We start from the raw sequence: 17040 nt of genomic DNA, 5'->3' as shown, positions 1-17040 counted from the left end.
GTTTTTTTCCCCTCACAGGGATGATGGGAACGAAATGCAAATAAGTAATTTTAAAGCACTTTGGGAATAAAAGTACTATGTAAAAATCAAGACGTTATTAGCGAGTCCCAGAGGTTTTTTTTTTCCTTATTTAAAATGTCCAACTACCGCACTACCAATTTTACACTGATTTATTAATCTTCACCGCACTCACCACAAGAGAATGACAAACACTAGTGAATAGAGTTCTTCTGTAATTCATACCATTTTGAGAAGAGAAAACAAAGTCTTTTAAAAAAAAATACATTTTCCAGTAACATGGTTCAAGTGACCTGGACAATTCTCCCGTGAAAAATGTCATTAATACTTCCTCGACCAATCAACTCTGATTGCCACAGAAATATCGGGCTTTCTCCTTCACATGGGTAATTGAAACTTGATTAGATTGTTCAAGTGCTGAGGTACCTCAGAGAGAGGTGCTAAACAAATGTGTTGATATCGCAGTAGAGAGGTTAATGGTCAGAGCTTTCATCTCTATGCAAACATGAAATGAATCTGAAGTGTTGAACCGATAACCGGCGTATCATTTGGTAAACGGCCTCAGGGAGCCGACTGGCTTCCTCGGGGCTCGAAAGAGTTAATTCATTTCCATAAACGATCTTAAAGAGCTGTACGATGGGTGAGACGGTTACCCCACACGAACTGAAGAGAAGGCACAATCTAGAAGCAGCACGGCCTATCCTCCCTACCTCACTAGCCCGGAACCCCGACACTGTCCTCGATTCATCCCTCTCATTCCACCCACCTATTCAATCTGTCACTAAATCCTATGGGTTCTGCCTTCACATCATCACTAAGATCCGCCCTTTCCTCTGGGGAGCGGGGCGGAAGCTGGTTAGAGAAGTGGGGGAAAGGAGCACAGGGCGGGGAGCCGCCGAGACTCCCCCTTGGCATCACGGCATACGCAAACACACAGAGCGGGGTTAAGGATGGGTGGGGCGTTTGCCCCCATCCGCCCAGAGACTCACTCAAGGCCCTGGGCTCAGATCTGAAGAGGAAGGGGAGGGAGAGGAGGGAGGAGAACGAGTGAAGAGGAGAGAAGACATCTGCTGTGTGACCTCGGGCAAATCACTTCACTTCCCTGTGCCTCAGTTACCTCGTCTGTAAAATGAGAATTGAAACTGTGAGCCCCACGTGGGACAAGGACCGTGACCAACCCAATTTTCTTATATCCTACCCAGCGCTTAGTACGGCACCTTGCACATAGCAAGCGCTTAACAAAAACAATAATAATAATAATAATAATAATAATAATATCATGCTGATCCAAGCACGTATCCTATCCCACCTTGACTATTGCGCCTGGCTCCTCGCTGACTACCCTGTCTCCTGTCTCTACCCACTCCGATCCATACTTCACTCTGCTGTATGAATCCTTTATCAACAATAACGCTCAGGTCGTATCTCCCCATTCCCCCATCCACCTCTGCATCAGACAGAAACTCCTTACCACTGGCTTCAAAGCACTCAATTAGCTCGCCCCACCCTACCTCACCTCGCTAATCTCCTACCACAGCCCAGTCCACACACTCCGCGTCCTCTAGCACCAGTTTACTCGCTGTGCCCTCATCTCGTCTATCTCACCGCTGACCCCTTTCCCATATCATCCCCTTAGCCTGGAACTCCCTCCCCTTCTATTTACACCAGACCACCACTCTCGCCACCTTCAAAGCATTACTAAGGTCCCATCTCCTCCAAGAGGCCTTTCCCAGTGAAGCCCTCTTTCCCTTGGTTCGCTCTCCCTTCGGCATCTTCTACGCAAGGTCAATCTGTGATTTTGGATACTTGATATTCGCCCCACCCCGAAGCCCACAGCGCGCATTCAACTCATATTTATTGAGTGCTTACTGTATGCGACACACTGTACTAAGAGCTTATGTACATATCTTTGAATTATATATTATACATTACTTATTTATTCATATTAATGTCTGTCTCCCCCTCTAGACGGTCAGCTCGTTATGGGCAGGGAGCACGTCTGCTAATTCTGTTGTACTCAGGGCAGAGCTGCTCCTAGAAAGCTACTTGTCTGGAAACTGCTAACCCCTTGACGGTTCCCAGAGTGATACAGACTTCACTTACCCCCGTGACAATCAGTCAGTCAATGTATTTACTGAGTGCTTATTGCATGCAGATCACTGTATTTAATGCCTGGGAAAGTTCAATCAATCGGTACTATTCATTGGGTGCTTACTGTGTGCATATCACTGCACTAAACACTTGGTAGTGTACAACACAACGGACTTGGTAGACTTTCCCTGCCCTCAAGAAGCTTTCAGTCTAAAGGAGGAGATAGACATCAAATAAATCACAGGAGTGTTGTGGGGGTGAGGGTGGAGTGACCCTCAAGGGCTTCAAGATCCAAGTGCACAGAAGATGCAGAGGGGAGAGGGAACCGAGGGGAGAGGGAACCGGGAATAGGATGTGCCAGGAGTGGGTAAAAGAAGAACCCAGGGCAGGGTGAGGTCTTCATAAATCCCCAGATAGGGACAGGGTTCAGACAAACCGAGGGAGCACGGCACATTATCCCAGTTGTAAAGCCACTGAAAGTAGCGGGATTCTTAGAATTAGGTGATAGTGATGACTTCTGCGGTACGAGCAGAATTCAATTTTCACTCTGGTTCTCCGAGGATACAGTGGGGACATGGCAACTCCCTTTCGGAAGGTGTAATATCTGCCGACCACTTTCCGGGTGAAAAGAAATAATATATGTTTTAGCCAGTGGAAGATTTCTTTTTAATAAAATATCGTTTTCTCAAGCTCTGATACTATATAGAGATTTACCTTTAGTATACTTATTGCAGACTGAGCTCCTTGAGGTCAGGGAACGTGTCTACCAACTACTGTACTGCACTTTCCAAAGTGCTTAGTACAGTGCTCTGCACATAGCAAGCGGTCAGTAAATACCGCCGATTAATTACCGACTTTTCCCTTTAACGGTATGGAAGGTCGTGGGTAAAACCGATTTGAATGTACCTGTGCGAATGCCCGTACCTCCTGGCAGAAGAAGAGATTCACTGAGGGAAATGACCTGCTGCTAGCTGAATACAAGTACACGTCCTCGGCCGTGTTTATTAGGATTCTCAGAAGAAGCTTTGGCGAATTCAGCTCGGCCGGCCCGCTGTTCGACTTCCGTAGGAAACTAATAAAACATTCATGCGCCTCTCACATGTTGTACATATCTTGAGATTTGACAGACAAACAGACCTCTGCACACCAGCGTGGCTGCGAAGAGCATCTCGGAGGTAAATTATTAAAAACCAGAAGAAACAGACTGTTATGCGCACATCTCTTTGGATATTAAACTTGCAGTCGGTTACAAAGCGGTCATGCGCCGATAATGAAGGCTAGCTGTGATCCCCGAGGTCCTCTTTTAAAATTTGCCTTACAACTGCAAAAATCTGTGATCTCGAGTTATACGGAAAAACCACCTTCTCCATCACAACCTATTGCAGTGGTGAACTCCGATGAGCTAGAAGTTAATCTACAGTCTGCAAGGTTTAAAAAGGCAGCGGGTTTTTGCGGACACTCAATTTTGCCTTTTTCATGGTATATAACTGAGCATCTCACTTTCGACTTTGGAGAGACAAAAACAAATTAGGCTGTCGAGCCTCGTGGGAATTTCGTCTAATCAAGTGCTCCTCATTCTTCATATGTTTATGGTATTTGTTAAGTGCTTACAACAGGCCAAGCAGTCATATAATCACTGGGGTCTTGCCTTGCCTTATATGCCATCGAGTCATTTACGACCCACCACGGACACATCTCTCCCAGAACACCATCTGCAATCGTATTGGTAGTGCATCCCGAGAGTTTTCTTGGTAAAAATACAGACGTGGTTTAACGCTGCTGCCTTCCACACGGTAAACTCGAGTCTCCGCCCTCAACCCTCTCCCGTGACGCTGCTGCCCAGCACGGGTGAGTTTTGACTTGTAGCAGATGACCTTCCACTCGCTAGCCACTGGCAAAGCTTGGAATGGAACGGGTGGGCCTCCCCTCGACTCTCCCTCCCGTAGTCGAGACTGGTAGAGGACTGGAAACTCTCCAGGTGCCACCTTGAGAGGGGAGGCACTGGGGTAGATACAAGTTAATTGTGGCATAGTGGATACAGCGTGGGCCTGGGGCTCAGAAGGTCACGGGTTCTAATCCCGGCTCCTCCACTCGTCTGCTGTGCGGCTTTGGGAGAGTCATTTCACGTCTCCGAGACCTAGTTACCTCGTCTGTAAAATGGGGATTTGAGACTGCGCCCCACCCCATGGGGGGAACAGAGACTGTGTCCAACTCGATTTGCTTATATCAACCCCAGCACTTAGTACAGTGCCTGACACATAGTAAGCACTTAACAAATACCACAATTATTTATTGATTGATCAATCGGGTTGGACACAGTCCCTGGTCCCACATGAGGCTCTCGTTTCCATCAACTGACTTGCTTCAAACCCAAAGATGCTCTATAAAGTGGAGTTTATATCCTAATGGGAAGGGACGGAATGAAATTCTGAGTTTAGTGGTAAGATGGGGCACTGCTGGTTGTGTCTATACCTGGTAAACAAGAGCAAGAAGTAAACACAGCATTGATTCCACTCGGGTCTTAGTGCTACCCTCACTGATTTGTGAGCCAACAAACATTTCATTAGAGGGATCTTCATGGTCTGCCCAGGTAAATATGAACATTCCCTAAAAGCATCCTGTGCAAAACATGGAGTGAAAACTCTTGATTCCTGAGCACTGAGTAGTTTATTCCTTTTTTGAGCATTATAGTTAGTTCTTCATGGAAGACTTATCTGTGAAATCCGACTTGGGTTCGAATATGTTTCCTCTGGTAGGAATGGCAAAAAAGAAGCACGCTGACTTAATGAGTAACGACCCAAAACGAAGAGTAAGACTGATGCAAATGAAATATCAGTGCTTGCGTTCTGGAGAGCGACTGGATCTATACATTCAGCCACTGGATAGGGTTTTACAGCACAGAGAGGTCCTCATTTATTATTACTCTCGTGATCATTTCTGGGATTTGACCAAATGTCACTGATAATGATCCACTGCTTTCTCTCCCATTTCCTTCTTCCCTAGATACAATTCCATTATTTAGAAAGAGGTTCTCTGGCTTCATCATGAATCTTCAGCTTAAGTTGCCTTATTTATCGGTGCAGGGGGATTCTGTTATTCAGTCTGACGTCTTGGACAAATAACTTACATGGGGATTTAGGGAGTTAACTGCCACTATGCCTTGGCTTTTTGTTTTGTTTTTCCTCTGCACAAAACTTGGCAACAATTGGGATCTTGTACTGAAGTTGACTCTTTGCAGCTGGAACTTCCATATAACGATTTTTCTATTCGGACACTGCGGCCTTGCTCAACTATCCCATTATCTCCCTGTTTGTCCGGTTTGGTATTGACCATATCAGATTTCAGTCAAAATACTATCCTCGGTGCCTTATTTTGTCACTTTCCCATTCTTTCACTCATCTGAGCTGGCTTAGGAAGTACGCTGCCTCAAGGTAGGGGATAAGCTAAATGACCTCTCAAGGTCCTCTGAAATCTTCTGACTTCTGAATTATTCTGACACCCAAATTAATGCTTTCCTTCAACTGGGTGCTTTTCAGTTCATCCTAATCTTTATTAGAGCCTTTTTGTCAGAGCCTATTTTGAGTGCTAATTATTTTTCTCATAGCTAAGGCACTCTGAATTAATTTGGGGAATACAGCTTCACTGAAGCTAGGTTCTGATCTGTCTGAAGTAGTATTTTTCAGGGAAAGGACAGTTATTAACATGTTGAATTCCCAGGACTGGAGTCATGAATTTTAAAATATATAATAAAATATCCGCCCTTCCTTGTAAGATGTGAGAGCTATCAATGACTGAACGAAGACCTCGTAGTCCATTTCTTGATAAATATTCAATGTTTCATCTTACATGCACCTCATCTGCGCCCTTGGTTTGAGCAGGATCTGCAAAGGAGAGCGGCCTCGCTTAATCTAGATCCACTTCAATCCTGCCACTAAAAGTGAACAGCGTAGACGAGGCTGTATTTGAACTTCTGGAGCACCCCCTTGCTCTCCCGGGATTTTTCTGCCTGGGATGGATATTCCCCATTATTTGTACCGAGTCCAAATATATATTTTCTTTGGAAATTGTGACCCAAATCAATTTACCTCTTTTTGAATTATGGGAGTGTGCTAAAGACCACATACTTTTCCCAGATGGGTAAATCGAGGCTTTGGTTTTGTTCGCTAGCGGATTGAAAACCACTGAACAGAAATAACTAGTTTCTAAGAGTGTGTTATCCATCCACTTGAAACAATCAGGTTGTTAAAAACACAGAAGTTGAAAAGAATGAGGAAATAGGTTTGGGACATCTCTCCCAAGATGAGATGTCCAGAGAAACGAATGGGTAGCTGCAGACTCTACTGAGAAGTGCTCAGGATCAAATGCATATTGCTGCATTTTACGGTCGCTCAACAGAATAGAGTTACACACACACACAAAAAAAAAGGGGAATTGACGGTCAGTCGATTAAAGCATTTTTTGAGCACCTACTCCATGCTGAGCCCTATGCTGAATGCTTGAAAGAGGAGAGTTAGCAGCATGGCCTAACAGAGTGGGGCTTTAGAGCCTCAGGGGCAAGAACTGGGCTCTAATTCCAGCAGTGTCACTCGCCTGCTGCATGACTTTGGACAAATTCGCTTAACTTCTCTGTGCCCCAGCTTCCTCATCTGTAAAATGGGGATAAAATAACTATCATCCCTCCCTCTTAGACTATGAGCTCCAGGAGGGCCGGGGGCTGTGTCCAATCGGAGTACCGCATACCTACCCCAGCGCTTAGCACAGTATTTGGCATGCAGTAAAGCACTTTCTATATTATCATTATTTTTATTATAAATAATAATGGTGGTATCCGTTAAGTGCTTACTATGTGCAGAGCACTGTTCTAAGTGCTGGGGGGATACAAGGTAATGAGGTTGTCCCACATGGGGCTCCCAGTCTTCATCCCCATTTTACAGATGAGGGAACTGAGGCACAGAGAAGTGAAGTGACTTGCCCAAAGTCACACAGCTGGCAAGCGGTGGAGTCGGAATTCGAACCCATGACCTCTGACTCCCAGGTCCGGGCTCTTTCCATTGAGCCACGCTGCAAGAACTTTACAATCTAAGCAAGTAGACTTTGCCTCCTGTAAATGACTTAACTATTACTGACTTAAATTAATGTCTGCCTCCCCCTCTAATAATAATGTTGGTATTTGTTAAGCGCTTACTATGTGCAGAGCACTGTTCTAAGCACTGGGGTAGACACAGGGGAATCAGGTTGTCCCATTTTACAGACGAGGCCACTGAGGCACAGCGAAGTGAAGTGGCTTGCCCACGGTCACACAGCTGACAAGTGGCAGAGCTGGGAGTCGAAGCCATGACCTCTGCCTCCGAAGCCCAGGCTCTTTCCACTGAGCCACGCTGCTTCCCTCTAGACTGTAAGGTGGTTATGGGCCAGGAGCGTGTCTCTAGTTCTGCTGTACCGTACTCTCCCAAGCGCTTAGTGAGCACTCGACAAATACCACTGATCGATGGACTGAATGAACAACCCCTACAGCCAAAGAACCTAAGGAAGGGTATGCCAGTGGGAAAGTGTCTCTGCAAGTTTGGCCGGTCTAAAGATGTTTCAAACCAGTTGTAAAATGGGATAGATGGAGGGGATAGACAGCCTGAAGCCCAGTGGAACTCTCAAATGCTCCGAAGATTTCACAAGGCCACCTTGGGAAACCATTCCCAAATGGCCCATTAGAACTGAGCACACAACCCAGTTTCTCCACGTTAGGAATGATAACTATGGTATTTGTTAAGCGCTTACTATGTGCCAAGCACTGTTCTAAGTAGTTACAAGGTAGGAGGTTGTCCCACGTGGGGCTGACAGTCTTAATCCCCATTGTACAGATGAGGTTACTGAGTCAGAGCAGCTAAGTGACCTGGCCAGAGTCACACAGCTAACGAGTGGCGGAGCCAGGATTAGAACCCATGACCCCTGACTCCCACGCCCGGGCTCCTTCCACTAAGCCTCTCGGCTGGGACTCGGGGGCAGACGGAGGGAGGCAGGAGCAGGAGGCCGCTCCATCAGGACCGTCTTTACAACACGCCTAACAAGTCGCAACACGGGCTGACAAAGGAGTGGTTCACCGGGAGCAGCTGGGGGGGGGGGGGGGGGTCACCGCAGGCCACGGTCAACCTGGGAGCCACAGTTCCTCCGCTCTCCAATATGGAAGATCGGCAGCTGAAACACTCAACCACCCTGATTTTTCGCTTTTCGTTTTGAAACTGCCTTGCTCATTGTGACGATGGACACGATGATGGAATTTCCCCTCAGGAACAATGGATGACTCTCGGTCTGAGACACCGGGCCGGCTAACTTGTGCAAAGGAATTGATTAATCAATATATGAAATCCACGGACAAAAGGATCTTTGAACGAGTTACACGGTACAGAACTCCACTTAAAAACATTATCTCAAACCACTCCATGATATTTTCTAAAAAGATAAAATGAGCCACTTAATTTAGCTTTAAATGTGGCTTTAAAGTAATAATAATAATAATGTTGGTATTTAAGCGCTTACTATGTGCCGAGCACTGTTCTAAGCACTGGGGTAGACACGGGAATCAGGTTGTCTCACGTGGGGCTCACAGTCTTAACCCCCATTTTACAGATGAGGTAACTGAGGCACCGAGAAGTGAAGTGACTTGCCCAAAGTCACACAGCTGACAAGTGGCTGAGCCGGGATTCAAAGCCATGAGCTCTGACTCCAAAGCCGCTGCTCTTTCCAAACGTCCTCCATCACCTTGCCCCTTCGTACCTCACCTCCCTTCTCTCCTTCTACATTCCAGCCCACACAGTCCGCTCCTCTGGTACTAACCTTCTCACTGCGTCTCCATCTCTCCCCTCTCACCGCCGACCCCCGGCACGGAACGCCCTCCCTCCTCAAACCGCCGAACGGTCACCCTTCAAAGCCCTACTGAAGGCCCACCTCCTCCAAGAGGCCTTCCCAGACTAAGCCACCTTTTCCTCAGCTCCCCCTCCCTTCCGCATCACCTCAACTCGCTCACATTGCTCTTCCCCCTCTCTCCCCACCCCACAGCACTTAGGTATATATGCATATATCTATGATTCTCTTTATTTATTTTGATGCCGGCTTACTTGTTTCGATGTGTGTCTCCCCCTCTCTAGACTATAAGCCCACTGAGGGCAAGGGCTTGTCTCTCTCTATTGCTGTATTGTACTTTCCAAGTGTTTAGTACAGTGCTCTGCACACAGTACGTGCTCAATAAATACTACTGAATGAATGAATGAAAATAAATAGCTTAAAAAAGGGCTTGGGCAGGTGAATCAGATGGTTAATATCAAATTGACTGTGCTATTGTTAGGGCAGCTGTCAATCTTAAAACTGGTTTCATATTTAAACATTTGTTTGAGCGTGGTACGGCTGGCACTTTCTCTCACCACAGTAATGAACTCCCTGATAGCGCCTTTCCCCAGAACGACGCAGTTAATTTTCCACTTCTGAAATCGGCACGATAGAGTAGGGAAATAAAACTATATTTCTAAGATATTTAAAAAACATCTGTGGAGGGACACACAGTGTTAAATGGAGAACGGCGTGGAAAGAAATTCAGCAGACTCGACTGTTAGATACAAGGCCTTCTGCACGAGCGTTAAGACTTTATGTGCTAGGCATAAGGGAAACATTTCGGAGATAATCAATATCTTTAGCTGCTCACAGAGCCACCGATAAAGGTCAGCTGGCATCCCACATTGCTTTCCTCATAACTTTCCTTCTTCCTGATGCAGAAGAATAATGCAATGATAACTTATTTATAGGGACTATTTCCCTGAAAAATCATATGCAAAGAGGAACAGCAAGGCTCTAAAGTACTGCATCATATTTCCTAGTCATTGATAGGCTTTGATGAGAAGATGAGTTAGTTTTTACTTTAACATTGATTGCTTCACATAAAAAAGGGTCCTCATGAATCTTGTCATTCATCGTAAATCATCTTGAGAACTTGAAGCAATTTCTCCAGGAGGGCCCGCTCTTGATCATTTTTCACTTTTTAGTCAAGACCAAAATAGCCAAAATATGGTTTAAAAATACTTGATTTATTTAACTGGGGAAAAAAATCACTTTGGGAAGCTACCGTGAACTTTAAGTTAATCCTGGTGCCAAATTGCTATAATCAAAAATCCTTTTAGGTCTCTGTGTAATATATGTAGCTTTTGTCTAGAATGAACAATTAAAGGGGAAGAGTTTGACATCTATTTCTGACCCAGCCAAAGCCAGCCATTTGTTCTGAATAGCTGAGGTTAGGTGACAGTTACGTCCTTCTCTGGAAGAATAACAGACTGATCCCTCAACAAAACCCTTTTTACACTGCATTTCCCGGAGGAAATATGTGACTCATTATTTAGTTTCAGTAATGTTTTAACATATTCAAATATTACTCTACAGTTTTTCTTCAGAGAATCCTTTAAATTGGTGATTAAGAGAGGCTGTAGGTACCAACGTAGAGAGAGTGAAACTTTTTGGGCCTGGGTTAGTTGCACAAAGCCTGGTCAAGGTAGACAGCAACTTAAAGATAACGTACTGCACGAGAACGAAATGTCGATGAAGCTTAAGTAGTGCTGTTTCTGGATAAATGGGCAAAGATATATGCTTGCCCTAAAATTATTTTTCAAATAGCTGACTTTTTTTATCTTTCCATAGACAGTCTAGAATGCCAGTACATTCTTCAGGAGAGTCACAGTATCCGCTACAGATTTTGAGATGGCCTCAGATGGACCAAAACAAAGTACATCATTTTTTTCCCCTCCACCTAAATGTTTCTGTCTTAAGGTTTTCATTCCATTTTATTAACAGTCATATCCCTCAAGTCGTTTACCAGCAGAAAGGCAAGACCTTTTTGTTATTAGGATGGAACAATCTATTTATTGAGTGCTTACTGTGTGTAGAACACTGTACTGAGCACTTGCAAAAGTACAACACGACAATATAACAGATACATTCCCTTCCCATAATGGGTTTACAATTTAGAGGAGTAAACCTTTCTGCCCACCCTCCCGCTTAGACTGTTGGCCCATGAGGGACAGATGCTGGGTCTGAACTGATTAACTTTTACATCACCTCAGTGCTTGTGACATAGTGAATGCTTAATAAATGCCATAAATTTCGTAACTGCCAGGAATCATTCAGTAAATGGCTCTGGAGGGGATAAAATGTCCTTGGGAAGGTTCACTAATGTTTCAATGTTTCCAAAGGGCCCAGGTCTATCTAGGGAAGGACCTAACCATGGATAAAATCTCGCTAAATGTTTTTTGGGGGATCGTGCTCTGGGATTCTCCAATTACTCTCAGGAAGGCCAGTGTGAAATGTCAAAACAGAAGTTTAGATTTGTGCAGCCATGGACACTCTCTGAGTGACTTTTAAGGGATAAGCTTATCCTCGCCTCATTATCATTATTATGGTACTGGTGAAGCACTTACTGTGGGCCAAGCACAGTACTAAGTGCTGGGATAGATACAAGATAATCAGGTTGGACAAAGTCCTGATCACATGGGGCTCACATTCTAAGTAGGCGGGAGGTGGATTGGATCCCCTTTTCATTTCATCAATCGATGTTATTTACGGAGCGTCTACTGTGTGCAGAGCTCTGTACCAAATTCTTGGGAGAGTAAATACAATAATGTTGGTACTCACCATCCCTGCCTACGAGGAGTTAGAGTTTAAGTGCTTAATGCAGTAAGTGCACCATAGGAGTTTAGAGTCTACAGACAGCTGGAATAAATTACAGATAGAGGAAATAGTACAGCATAAGGATATTTACATTCATTCATGCAATCGTATTTATTGAGTGCTTACTCTGTGCAGAGCACTGTACTATTGTAGGACTGGAGTGAGTGTCAAAAAGCTTTAGGGGTACAAGCTAAATGCACGGTTGATGCAGAGGCAAGGGTAGATGGGGCAAAGAGGGCTCAGTCAGGGAATGGAAACGTCACAAGTCTTTCATTAATAGATCAAAGGGGTGCTATGAAAATGGCATCTTCCTCCCCAGTGGTAAGCAGGGAGTTAAAATACAAATAATAAAAAAAAAATGATAAATAGCCTTCAGATTTTACACAATCAGCTTTCCATAAGAGAAAGATTTAGGACCAAATGTGAGGAGCTGACAAAGCTGCTCAGGGCCAACCCACTTGTGACGGAAAATTGAAAAGTTACAGTATTTCAGTGGAAGAAAGAATGAAAAACTATTAAAAAAAAATCATCGACCACCTCCCAGACATGGGCTTACGTCAGCACGGTCTGGTGACGTGTCCTGGAGGGTATTCAAGAAATTTCCAAGATCTGCACCTGCCTCCCATCCAAATGGCCACCGAGTTGATCCTGGCATTTTTACCTTAAGCCCGGCTTGACTTATTGGATCAGCTTCCCCGTGGGGCTTCCAGCCTCGGCCCATGCTTTGCTCTACTGCCGCGATCATTTTTGTTATATGTTCATCGGCGTACATCCCCGCTGCGTATCTAATCTCTTCTGCCACTACAACCCAGCTTGCACACTTGATTCCTTTAAAGACTACTCTACTCACCGGGCCGCCCACCTCTCGTTCCTGCTTGACACTCCCTCTCCACTTAAATCTGACAGACTACAACTCTCCCCATCTACAAAGGCCTTTTGAAATGACGTCTCCTCCTAGAGGCCTTCCCTGATTCACGTTTCACTTCCCGAGGTGGTATCCCACTTAGCTCCCACTCCGGCACTTCCTTGCCCCTAAACACTTTGGTATTCACACCACGCTGAAGAATTTCTGAAGGTATCTCATAGAACCCTTGGATCGGAAGCCTCCTGAGGGACGGGAACCAGGTCTATTTCCCACGGGTGTATTCTCTCCCAGTGCTTAGACTGTACTGGCTACTATTACTATTATATTGATTAATTGCTTAACAGTCCTTAATAATGGTATTAAAGGCACACAGCAAGCTTTTAATAAATACTGTGACTATTATACCAGTCTAATGGCATTGAGTTGAACAAATGATCCTTAAAGTCCCTTCCAGTTCTAGGGTTGCTGGAAAAGATTGGCTCAGTCCTATAAATAGGCATTAGGGTTCAGGATGAGCACGTTCCAAAATATACTACTATTCGTATTAATATATCGTTTTCAATACAATACTATTTTATTTAATGTGCCGGGAGCGGCCCGAAACATTTTAAAAAGAAAAACATCTTGTTTTCCATAATTTATTTTTAGTTCTGAAAGTCACTGAAGCATAATACTCACCTTGAACACCCTCCCAACAACCAAAGTTAATTTTAATACCCAAGCAGGATTCAGTACGGTAGTAAAATCTGCCAGGTTCACTGACAATGAATATTCTATTGGAAAAAAAAAAAAATCTCAAAAGAACCGAAAGAACTAATTGTGCAGTCAACTATCAGAACTAGTAGGATGACTGAAGCATAAAGGGCAATAAGCAAGAGAAGGTGTTTATGTACTGCATAAATTCCAGGCTTGGCTTTCCTACACTCAAATACATAAATATTTCATTTTGACTATGAGATATGAACTCATCGCATTTATTTCCTACGATATATTTCAAATGTTGGAAGTTCCAAAATATAAGAAAGCTAAGTAGCACAAAGGCAAAACTGAAGCTGAAATGTTTTAATATATCACACAAACCATTATTCTAATTTATAGTGAATTCAAATTTTCATAACATCCTTATTAAGTGAATTTTATAAAATATGGCTCTGTGCTAATTGCTCAATAATACAACAGAATCTCATGGAAAAATACAATTTATCCTTTATATAACTTGTAATATGATTGCTCCCACTTAGGTTTCACTCCATAATGTCAGCCTCACACTGGATAATTTATTTCATTAAGCTTCTCACATAGGACTCAGAGGATAACTCTACTGGGTCATTAGGAAGGTCTATGTTTAAGAACATGCCTCCAGCAAAAGATGTACTGGCTACTATTATTACTATATTTATTAAGAGCTTAACGGTCCTTAATAATGGTATTTGTTAAACACTTATATGTGCCAAGCACCGTTCTAAGCACCAGGGCACGGACAAGATAACAGGGACACCGTCCCTGTCCCACACAGGGCTCCAAGTCTGAGGACCGTAGGTAAAGCTTTGGGCTACTGAGGTAGATGCAAAAGAATCCAAATGGACACAGTTCCTGTCCAACACAAGGCAAACACTAAGAAGGAGGGAGAGCATATATCTTATACCCATTTTGCAGATGAGGAAACTGAGGTAGAGAGAGGTTAAGTGTCAAGCCAAGGCCACGCAGAAGCCCAGCGGCAGAGCTGGAACTAGACCCGAATCTGCTGACTCCCAGACTCATACTCTGTCCACCAGATCACTGCGCGGACCTAAACGCAGGTCACCAGTGACCATTTTGTAATGGAATCATTTAGCTGTACAGCTGTGAGGAACCTGGTCCAGGTTCCTCTTCACAGTAGAATGGATTTCACCTTAATTCCTAAATTAACCGTGACTTCATATATCTTTCCCTGTCACTGTATCAAGGATTACTCGTCATTTCATCGAGGATTATCTTTACTCTAAAATGGCATCGGTTTGTCTGTTTGTGTCTTTGCTAAAGGAGTGGAAAACTAAAGATGCCTTGGTCAATAATTCAAAATGCAGCCATCGTGGCATTTTCTACCATTTTCTGGTGGTTGACTCATTGCTTAATCAAGTGTTGCCTTGCTGATATTCTCAGTGACAGTTTTTCATTCTTTTTTAATGGCACAAAAATGGGCATGACATAAAACCTGTGAAAATTCCTACTCTTCTTTTATCTTTGTACTTACAGAACATCTAAAGCTGGATAGCCTAGAAAATTTCAAGCACGTTATTTTACTACCTAAAAATACAAAAAAAGGGAGGGATACCCTTTCTCTGCTTCCTTTCTCTTAAATCACGTATGAGCACTTGTTGGCAACATCTTTCATCTGAAGGACGGACGAGAATGGCTATGGGGAAAATGGCAGCTGAAATTCAGCCTCAAAACCTCAGTGTCACTTTGGGTTTATGAACCGTATTTTGCCACCGAAGAAAAAAAGGCCCAGAAAAGTTTGAAGTGTACAGCTGGGAATGGAAGGGTGGGATTAAACTTGGAGACGTCCAATCCGACATCCTTTCTCTCCTTGCATGGGCAGTTTAGAAAGACCACTCTTCCTGCAAATTAACATAATTACTGAGATAAAACTTTAGTTTTATAGTGGCATCCCAAAAGCCAGATTCCAATTAAAATAGCTTCCTTCAGTCAAGAAAGGATAGTTTAAATAACTTCTACTTGTATAGCTTTGAATGTCTAACCTCATCTTTAGGTAGAAGGTGGATGAACCTTTGTGCACTCTAGGGCAGACTTTAACTATTTGTGTTCCTTCAGCGTGGCTCAGTGGCAAGAACACGGGCTTTGGAGTTAGAGATCATGGGTTCGAATCCGACTCTGCCATTTGTCAGCTGTGTGACTGTGGGCAAATAACCTGATTCCCCTGGGTCTACCTCAACAGTGCTCTGCACATAGTAAGCGCTTAACAAATACCAACATTATTATTATTATTACAATAATTATAATTTGAGGAAAGCTGAAGAGGAAATAGCTCTAGATTTATTGATATACAAGTAGACAGGAGAAGCTGAGGAGCTTAGTGTAAAGTGCCCAGTCCTGGGCCCCAAAGACCTGGATTCTAATTCTGGCTCCGCTATTTGCCTGCTGTGTGACTTTGGGCAAGTCGCAACGTCTCTGGCTCTCAGGTTCCTCATCTGTAAAGTGGGGATTTAATACCTGTTCGCTGTCATTAAACTGTGAGCCCATGGGGACAGGGATCATGCCACCTTTTATTTTTAGCCTACCCCACTTTTAGTATAAGTGCTAAACACATATCGTGTAATTATTATTATACAATTAAAAGGAAATGAGTTGAATTAGTATTTAAGCTATTTTGAGGCATTCTTGAAAAGGTAACCATTCCAGGCACTTTCCAATCTTTTTTCTGTGTTCGAAAGAAAGCATGGATGCTATGACAGGTGCTCACATTTGTCTTGATTTAAATGGCCATTTCCCATCTCCAACTGATTTTCTCCTTTCTCACCTTTCCTTCCCCCAACTCCCACACCTTGTACCCTGAATCCAGGTACCACCACGTTATTACGGCCAATAATAATAATAAGAAGAAGAATAATGTTGGTATTTGTTAAGCGCTTACTATGTGCCAAGCACTGTTCTAAGCGCTGGGGTAGATACAGGGTAATCAGGTTGTCCCACTTAGGGCTCACAGTCTCCATCCCCATTTTACAGATGAGGTAACTGAGGTACAGAGAAGTTAAGTGACTTGTCCAAAGTCACACAGCTGACAAACGGCAGAACCAGAATTCGAACCCATGACCTCTGACTCCCAGGCCCGGGCTCTTTCCACTAAGCCACGCTGCTTCAAAACCATTACCATCCTCTGCTGTTCATTCATCCATTCAATCATATTTATTGAGAGCACTGTACTAAACGCTGTTCCCCTCCAAACTTCTAAAAGAACCTCTCCAAACTCAATATCATTTACACAGTGCAGCTCCTAAGGGCATCTAATATTCATCTGCCTTTCACTTTCAGATAGAAACAGGCTGATGCAACAACATTTTTAAATATGAAGAAAAGTTTACAGACATTACTTTCTGGGGGAGTTTCATTAAGAAATTCTGCTGCATACAAAGGACTGTTTAAAGAAACAAATCATTCTTTCTATATTGGATTTCAGAAAAGCATCTCCAGTGTATAGCTCAAGGTTTAAGATAATTCATTTAGAGTCCCATTATATATTCAGCCAGCGAACAATTTTATCTATGTCCAATCTACAAGATTACCTGTCATTGCCTGTTATAGAAAAATAACATGAAATCAATGAGATCAATAGGTCTATAACAAACAATGATCCCGGAAAGGTCTGG

General features: G+C 43.6%; 1 protein-coding gene across 1 annotated transcript in view; it reads right to left on the bottom strand.

The window, feature by feature from the left end:
- DIAPH2 (diaphanous related formin 2) overlaps positions 1-17040 on the bottom strand; it is a 692146-nt gene that overhangs the window by 160339 nt on the left and 514767 nt on the right.

Source organism: Ornithorhynchus anatinus, chromosome 6 (assembly GCF_004115215.2).
Source record: "Ornithorhynchus anatinus isolate Pmale09 chromosome 6, mOrnAna1.pri.v4, whole genome shotgun sequence".
Classification (NCBI taxonomy): domain Eukaryota; kingdom Metazoa; phylum Chordata; class Mammalia; order Monotremata; family Ornithorhynchidae; genus Ornithorhynchus; species Ornithorhynchus anatinus.
This window is presented reverse-complemented; position numbering and strand designations above follow the sequence as displayed.